Source organism: Somniosus microcephalus, chromosome 4, assembly GCF_052327205.1.
Source record: "Somniosus microcephalus isolate GS21.2 chromosome 4, FLI_Smic_1.0, whole genome shotgun sequence".
Taxonomy (NCBI): Eukaryota; Metazoa; Chordata; class Chondrichthyes; order Squaliformes; family Somniosidae; genus Somniosus; species Somniosus microcephalus.
Genome location: NC_140990.1, coordinates 171,045,370 through 171,054,022, shown reverse-complemented (window position 1 = coordinate 171,054,022; position 8,653 = coordinate 171,045,370). Strand labels below are relative to the sequence as shown.

The following is an 8,653-nucleotide window of genomic DNA, read 5'->3' as shown; positions in this document are numbered from 1 at the left end:
CCCAAGGCTGCGCTGTAGAGGAGGTAAGTCAACTCCAAGGTCCAGGTCCTTTAGGTCATTGGCGTGGTCTTCTGAGGCAAAGGCTTTCTGCATGAATGAAATGAAGTGGTCCTTTGTATCCGGCTTTCTTTCCAGCGTGCGGCGGAGAGAGATGAGTCAATTGAGTGCCTGTCCTCGGTTTTTAGAAAGCCATCGTCTTGGAGTTCTGAACGGTAGAGGAGCGACCCAGCTATTGCTACTGTCCATGAAGACCTCTTCATCCATGTTCTTTATAAAGAGTTTGTCCTCAATGGAAGGAGCTAACTTGTCATCGTCACTCGTCCCTTTGAAGACTGCCTGGCCAAGACGATCCTCTTGCTTTCCGTGTTCTGGTTGCTCAGTAGGATCAGAGAGAGAGCTTGGAACCTATATGCTGTATCTTTCTTTCACTTGAAAGCTGTTGGGGCACGGATCAAAGAGTGAGGGGTGACCATTCTCCAGCACATTTGTATGGAATGTGTTCACTTTGGCAGGTCTGTGGGCATTTCCCAGACAAACATCACCGATGATGACCCACCCTAGGTCAAGTCTCTGAGCATAAGGTGAGTCGTGTGGACCATTTATCTGTTCACGTACCTTGTGGATTCTCAATATGTCTCTGCCTTGTGGAAGCAGGATGGGAGCTTGAGGGTTCAACGGTGGAATCTGGTAAGCCACTGGTTTGAGATGAGCATGATGAAGCGTTGCTTCAGGTGTAGGGATCTCTGACCTGTTATCAGGCACCTGGTTACACTCTATTAGTGTGGACAGAGGCAGGCTCGTCTTTCCATCAAGGGTCTCCACTACGAAACCACTGGCCCTCCTTCCTGATGTCTCCACTAGGCTGGCACAAGTTTCCAGTGAATATGGGGAGCTGTTTCCTTCTATGTTGAAGTGGTCAAAGAACTGAGAGTTGGCGAGTGATCTGTTACTCTGATCATCCAGCATGGCGTATATCTTTATGGCTTTCTCTTGCTGTCCTTCAGGGTAGGCCATCACAAGACAGATTTTGGAACAGGATTTGCCGCTGATGTGTGCTCCGCAGACCTTGGTGCAATGTGAGGCTACTTCAGGTGTCAGAATGTCTTCCTCTTCCTCCCCGCCGTGCTCTGCTGTGGCGGTAGAGGCCGTTGAGACCCAGGGGGCTGGACCTGGGTGGAGTGCTGTGTTGTGGCCTTCGCTATTGCATTCTGCACATTTGACGGCCGTGATACAGTCCCGTGCCAGGTGAGTTGAAGAGGAACAGCATTTATAACAGATGCCACGTTCCTTTAAGAACGATTTGCGATCCTCCAAAGTCCGTTCTCTGAAGCTCCGACACCTCCTGAGTGGGTGCGGCTTGTTGTGAATGGGGCATTGCTTGACGGGGTCATCCGTTTTCCCATCTGCGTCGTCGCTGGAGGAGGTGGTGGACAGTGACATTTCAGTTTTATGAACTGACACTGGAGTTCCCTGGTTGAAGCTTGTAGCAGGCTGTGCTGTCTTCGGTGGCCCAGGGCTTTGAGTGGAGAAGAAGAAGCTTGGGTCGTTTATTTTAGCCTGCTGGCAGATAAACTTGGCAAAAAAGGAGAAAGGTGGGAAGGGAACGTTGTGCTCTTCCTTATACTTTGATCCCTGAGTTATCCATCTTTCCTGCAAGTTGAATGGTAACTTTTCAACAATGGGATTTATCCCACGTGCCGTGTCAAGGTACAGAAGACCTGGCAGACATCCCTCAGTTTTGGCTGAGTCAATTTCCATTAGGACGTCACCTAACTCTGAGCTTCAGGCGGTCTCGATTGAGGATCTTGGGAAAGTTCTCCAGCTTCTTAAACAGTGCATTCTCAACCACCTCCGGGGAGCCATAGCTCTCGTCCAGACGATCCCATATCATCTTCAACCCCCTTTCCGGGAGATTAATGTGCACAGCTCGAATTCTCTTGGCGTGCTCAGAGGATTCCTTACCCAGCCATTTAGCGAGGTGGTCGATTTCTTCGCTTGCTGACAGGTCTAACCCTCTTATGGTGTTCCGGAAAGTAGACCTCCATGCTCTGTAGTCTTCAGGTTGGTTGTTGAACTGTAGCAACCCGGTGGTGACGAGTTCACGACGTGCGAAGAACCTCACGAAATCTGACATGCCTTGGGTCTGTTCGTAGTGAGGTAGAGCAGCTGGGCTGCGATAGGTCTGCAGATATTGTGAACGATAATGATGGGCTAGCCTTTGGTCTTCTGGTTGGAACTTGTGTTCATCCTCTTCCGCAGTGTTTTTGTTGAGCTCACAACAGCACTGAGATGCATGGCCAGGCTCCTCCTGCTTGTGTATTAACTCTGGAACAGGCTCTATGTTGGGCATTGAAGAGTTAACAGTTTGTGACCTGGAGTGGCTTTGTATGTATTCTGTGGTGCGTTGCACTGGATCTTGGTGAGGGAGATGAAGGTTAAGGTTGCTGCCTGTTGCTTCACCTTCAACAGCTGCTTCAAGGACTTCTGCCTCCGCTAGAGCTGCTGCTGCCTCTTTTTCCATATCCAATATGGCTAATGTTGCTTCAATACGTGCCTTTTCCATTTTTATGTCCATTTCCCTTTGAGCAAAGGATATCTTTGCTTTGGCTGCTTCGGCCTTGGCTCTGGCCATCGCTGCTGCTGCACCAGTAACAGACCTACTTGAATGCCAGGAGGAGCCAGAACAGTGAGATCTGGTCTCCTCTGCTTGTTTCAATGGTGACGGTTTCTCCATTTCAGCTTTTGTGACTGGTGTCTGGAATGTGTGGCTTCGGAGATGCATTGAATCGTGTTGGTGTTGAGTATCTGTACCTTTAGTAGATTTGCCCATGGGAAAGGTGTCTTTTCACTGTTCTGTCCTCCTCATGACTATGATTCGACAGACAGCTAAACCCTCATCACCAAACAGGAGGCGTTGTTACTTTTAATCCAGTTTAATGACACAGGGTGAAACTACAAAGAGAGCAAGAAATTACAACATCAAATAAGGCCGATTGGTATTACAATCACGATCTGAATACACAAAATAAACCTAGGATAGTAGAATGAAATGTTACCACTATAACTCAACGGTTCTATTATAATTTGAGGTAAATCTGATACAACAATCAAAGGTCTAACACATGAATGCCAGGGGAAAGACTAATAGCCAGCCACATGGAAACTCCACAAAGTGCAATATTTTAACTCATCTGGCCGCAAATATCAAGAAATGGTGACATAGATCAAACATAAAGACATCTGATAAAAAGCTACTTACAGACAATGCCAATCAAAGGGGGAAACTGAAAAGGATGGCGTAAGATGCTGCAGAATCACCAGCCATGATTTCTGGCTCCCTCGTGGTTGTGTTTTACTTTCACTTTCTCATCATGTCACATGACATAAATCAACAATAAGGAGGTAAGTAGTAAAAACACTAGGGGGAGACAAAACACAATACTAAAAGTCTCATAAGCCTCCCCAACCCGCCCACAATATGAGACAGATTTCTCCCCAGAAAGATAGGATAGACGAGGGGCTAGACCTCGAAAGGAAAGCGAAGGACAGTGGACTCCCTCTGGGGACAGCTTTTACACTGACCAAAGTTATCAAAGAGCCATGGGAGGGTACCGAGAAAACCAAAATTGTGATCAAAAAGATTCCCGGCAGAACCAATGTCCACCTCAACAGGAGGATTGTGAAGAAAGTAAATGGTCCGATAATCCCCATCAGGGATCTGGAAAACATGAAATCCCCAAGAGGGAGGAACAAAAATCAGTTAACATAATTAAAGATAAAGCAGCAAATGAACTTCAGCATCTTGAGGATGATCAATCCCAGCATTGAAGGCCTGGCACTCAGCCAGGACCTTTTGAATTCCTCTATGCCTTGGCAACCTTGCCCACAAACGAACACAGCTTGATTAAACTTGTCCAGAAGGGGGAGGTAAAGACCTCCTCGAGCAACTCATTAATAATCCACAAAGCCATCCAAAATTAATGTGTATTTTGGCGGGTGTATTTTGGGTGTGTGTATTTTGGGGGTGTGTATTTTGGGGATGTATTTTGGGTGTGTGTATTTTGGTGTGTGTATTTTGAGGGGTGTATTTTGAGGGGTGTATTTTGAGGGGTGTATTTTGAGGGGTGTATTTTGTGTGTTTGTATTTTGGATGTGTGTATTTGGGGGGGCGTATTTTGGGGGTGTATTTTGGGTGTGTGTATTTTGGGTGTGTGTATTGTGGGGTGTATTTTGGGGGGGTGTATTTTGTGTGTGTATTTTGTGGGGTGTATTTTGTGTGTTTGTATTTTGTGAGGGGGTGAATTTTGTGTGTGTGTATTTTTCATCTGTGTGTATTTTGGGTGTGTGTATTTTGGGCGTGTGTATTTTGAGGGGGTGTATTTTTGGGGGTGTATTTTTGGGGGGGTGTATTTTGGTGTGTGTGGATTTTGGATGTGTGTATTTTGGGTGTGTGTATTTTGGATGTGTTTATTCTGGGTGTGTGTATTTTAGTGTGTGTGTATTTTGGGGGGGTGTATTTTAGTGTGTGTATTTTAGGCGTGTGTATTTTGGGGGGTGTATTTTGGATGTGTGTATTTTGGGTGTGTGTATTTTGGATGTGTGTATTTTGGGTGTGTGTATTTTAGTGTCTGTATTTTGGGGGCCTGTATTTTGGGGTGTGTGTATTTTGGATGTGTGTATTTTGGGTGTGTGTATTTTGTGTGTGTGTATTTTGAGGGGCGTATTTTGGGGGGGTGTATTTTGAGGGTGTGTATTTTGAGGGTGTGTATTTTGGGTGTGTGTATTTTGGGTGTGTGTATTTTGGGTGTGTGTATTTTGGTGTGTGTGTATTTTGGGGTGTGTGTATTTTGGGGTGTGTGTATTTTGGGGGCGTATTTTGGGTTTGTGTATTTTGAGGGGGTGTATTTTGGGGGGTGTATTTTGGTGTGTGTGTATTTTGGGTGTGTGTATTTTGGATGTGTGTATTTTGGGTGTGTGTATTTTGGGTGTGTATTTTGGGGGGTGTATATTGGTGTGTGTGTATTCTGTGTGTGTGTATTTTGAGGGGCGTATTTTGGGTGTGTGTATTTTGGGTGTGTGTATTTTGGGTGTGTGTATTTTGAGGGGGTGTATTTTGGGAGGTGTGTTTTGGGAGGGTGTGTTTTGGGAGGGTGTGTTTTGGGAGGGTGTGTGTATTTTGGGGTGTGAGTATTTTGGGCGAGTTTATTTTGGGTGTGTGTATTTTGGTTGTGTGTATTGTAATCAACCACCCCCTAGACCAATGGGTGTGTTGATGCGGGAAGCGGGGGACACAAGCACAGTCACAAGATTGGTCTATGATAAACAGCAATTAGCGGTGTTTTATTTTTAGAAAATGGGGAAAAAGCTTCACATCGGGCAAAATCCAAAAACATATGCCAGGGTTACTTTACCACTGGTTCTTTCTCAGCCAGTCCAGGGATCACCTCCTCAGGCTCTGGCCTCTCCTCAGGCTCAGGCCTCTCCCCACGCTCAGGCCTCTCCCCAGGCTCGGGCCTCTCCTCGGGCTTTGGCCTGGTCCTCTCTCAGGACCCCTTTCCCTGGCCCTGAAGGGATGCACTAGTTTGCCTTTTGAACTAGTGAGCTAATGGGTAGATTTGCCTCAAGTGTGTTGGAGGTGGGTGTGGCCCTCACCTGAATTGGAGTGAGAGGGGGACTTTGTCTCCATCCGGTGGCCACATACCGTCCATCCACCACAAACCGCCCCCATAGCTCACATATCCACCCCCCTCAGCTCCGACCTCCGGGAAGGGGCGCAGGCAGACCAAGGGGCCTCACATCAGCACATTAATATCACATCAACATTACGTTAATATCACGTCATCTTCACATTAATATCGCATCATCATCACATTAATACCACATTATCATCAACATGTTAATATCACATCATCATTACATTAATATCACTATCATTATTACCTTAAATTTTACATCATAACCTCACATTAATATCACATCATCATCACATTTAATAAGAGCACTGCCATATGCAGTTCCAGGACCAAAATCATTTCCAGCATCAAGCATATACTGGCCTAACTGTTCACAGTTATTCATACGAGACGGTGTTTTTCAATCCAGCTTCACATACACAAATTCTTCCATTCTAGCATTTGGGTTTGGCTGCACCAACACCTCAGTCTGCTTCATTATTTTCTCAGTCCATTGTTTTGTGCTTTCTGCTTTGCTCAGCAGATTCTCCAGGTGGGCATCCAACTCTGTCTTCTCATCTTCTCAACTTTACAGCTTGTGGAGGGTTCATTGTGCTTGGCTCTGGTTTCCTCGCATTTCATTGCACAAGCCCTTGTTTTCTGGCTATGCGAATCTCCATTTTGCTGTATCGCGCACACATCAACAATGCCATCCTCCACTTTGGTCAGTGATCCACCGTTACCAGCATCTGCTGCCTTGTTCACTGCCACATGTGCTGCGTAGGCCCAAAGAAACGAGCATCTCTTCATACAGCTCGGACATACCATTTCCTGATACTCTACATTCTCGGGCAGAATGGCACCAAGATGCCTTCCATGGAACCAATCTTCACACACCACACTCTGAATCATTTTATCAGGGGTCTTATCCTCAGGATCTGGATAAGGCCTCTTGCAGGTACCGTACAGTCCAAAGAAGTTGTCATTTATTTTCAGAATTTGTTTTTTCTCTTTCTCCGAGAAAACTTGCACTGCAGAACATTTTCAACGTGTCACCCAGATTGTGATGCCTCCATTGCAGATAGCTCTCAACCCACGCATCGTCCTGCTTTAGTCTTTCACCATCTCAGGAATCATTACACCAGAAACCACAGGTGTCTGTTACTTTGATACAATCCATTTCATCAGATCCGTCTGGACATTGCTCAATACCATCACAATGTAGAAATCTGGAATACACAGAGTTTCCACCACATGTCCACTGAAACATTGATTTTTCCATGGCATTCCTGGAATTCATTTGTTCAGAATTACTGTTCCAATTTCATCTCCTGTTGTCCAATTTGTTAAAACCGATGATATACTCCTCCATGGAATAACTGTCCATTAACCAAAATCTATCAAATTCTGACCAGGCCTCATAGGCACTTAACAGGTCATCTTTCTTGCAAATTTTATCCACGAATTCTATTAGAACATCAAGACCATCATCATTATTCAACTGAGTTGCATCCAATTCAGAAAGTACCTTACCTCCGATTCCACTTCATTCCAGAAGTAACAACACCAGCATGTCTTGCTTTCTCTTTGGTAGAGCAGTCACCAGTATCCACATATCAACCTCATTCTTCCACCAAAGGGTTTTCAACAATGTGTGCTTTGTTCTCCCAGCCACCAGAGGGCTAAAGCCAGCATTCTCCACCATATGCGATCAACCACCCCCTAGACCGAAAGGTGTGTTGATGCGGGAAGCGGGGGACACAAGCACAGACACAAGATTGGTCTATGAAAAACAGCAATTAGCTGTGTTTTATTTTTAGAAAACGGGGAAAAAGCTTCATGTCTGGCAAAATCCAAAAACATAAGCCAGGGTTAGTTTACCACTGGTTCTTTCTTCAAAAACAATAAGCCAGGGTTACTTTACCACTGGATCTTTCTCAGCCGGTCCAGGGATCACCTCCTCAGGCTCTGGCCTCTCCTCAGGCTCGGGCCTCTCCCCAGGCTCTGGCCTCTCCTCGGGCTCTGGCCTCTCCTCGGGCTCGGGCCTCTCCTCAGGCACTGGCCTGGTCCTCTCTCAGGACCCCTTTCCCTGGCCCTGAAGGGATGCACTAGTTTGCCTTTTGAACTAGTGAGCTAATGGGTAGATTTGCCTCAGGTGTGTTGGAGGTGGGTGTGACCCTCACCTGAATTGGAGTGAGAGGGGGGCTTTGTCTCCATCTGGTGGCCACATACCATCCATCCACCACAAACCACCCCCATAGGTCACAGTATTTTGGGAGGGTGTATTTTGGCTGTATTTATTTTGGGGGAGTGTATTTTGGGTGTGTTTAATTTGAGGGGGTTTATTTTGGGGGGGTGTATTTTGCGTGTGTGTATTTTGGGTGTGTGTATTTTGGGGGGTGTATTTGGGGGGGTGTAGTTTGGGGGGGTCTTTTGGGTGTGTGTAATTTGGGTGTATATTTTGGGTGTGTTATTTTGGGTGTGTATTTTGTGTGGGTGTATTTTGGCTGTGCGTATTTTGTGTGTGTATATTTTGGGTATATATTTTGTGGGGGGGTGAAATTTTGTGGTGTGTGTATTTGGGTGTGTGTATTTCGGGTGTGTGTATTTGGGTGTGTGTATTTTGGTGTGTGTGTATTTTGGTGTGTGTGTATTTTGGGTGTGTGTATTTGGGGGGGTGTATTTTGGTGTGTGTGTATTTTGGGTGTGTGTATTTGGGTGTGTGCGTTTGAGGGGGTGTATTTTGGTGGGGTGTTTCTATTTTGTGTCTGTGTATTTTGGGTCTGTGTATTTTGAGGGGGTGTATTTTGGAGGGTGTATTTTGGGTATGTGTGTATTTTGGGTGTGTGTATTTTAGGTGTGTGTATTTTGGTTGTGTGTATTTTGGGGGGGTGTATTTTGGGGGGGTGTATTTTGGGTGTGCATATTTTGGGGTGTGTGTATTTTGGAGTGTGTTTTGGGTGTGTGTATTTTGGGTGTGC

The 8,653-nt window shown here is 45.8% G+C and overlaps 1 pseudogene; it reads right to left on the bottom strand.

Annotated features, from left to right (window-relative positions):
* Positions 1-6,209: 6,209 nt before the first annotated feature.
* Positions 6,210-7,911, bottom strand: LOC147119984 (putative E3 ubiquitin-protein ligase UBR7 pseudogene; annotated as a pseudogene).
* Between the last annotated feature and the right edge of the window lie 742 nt (positions 7,912-8,653).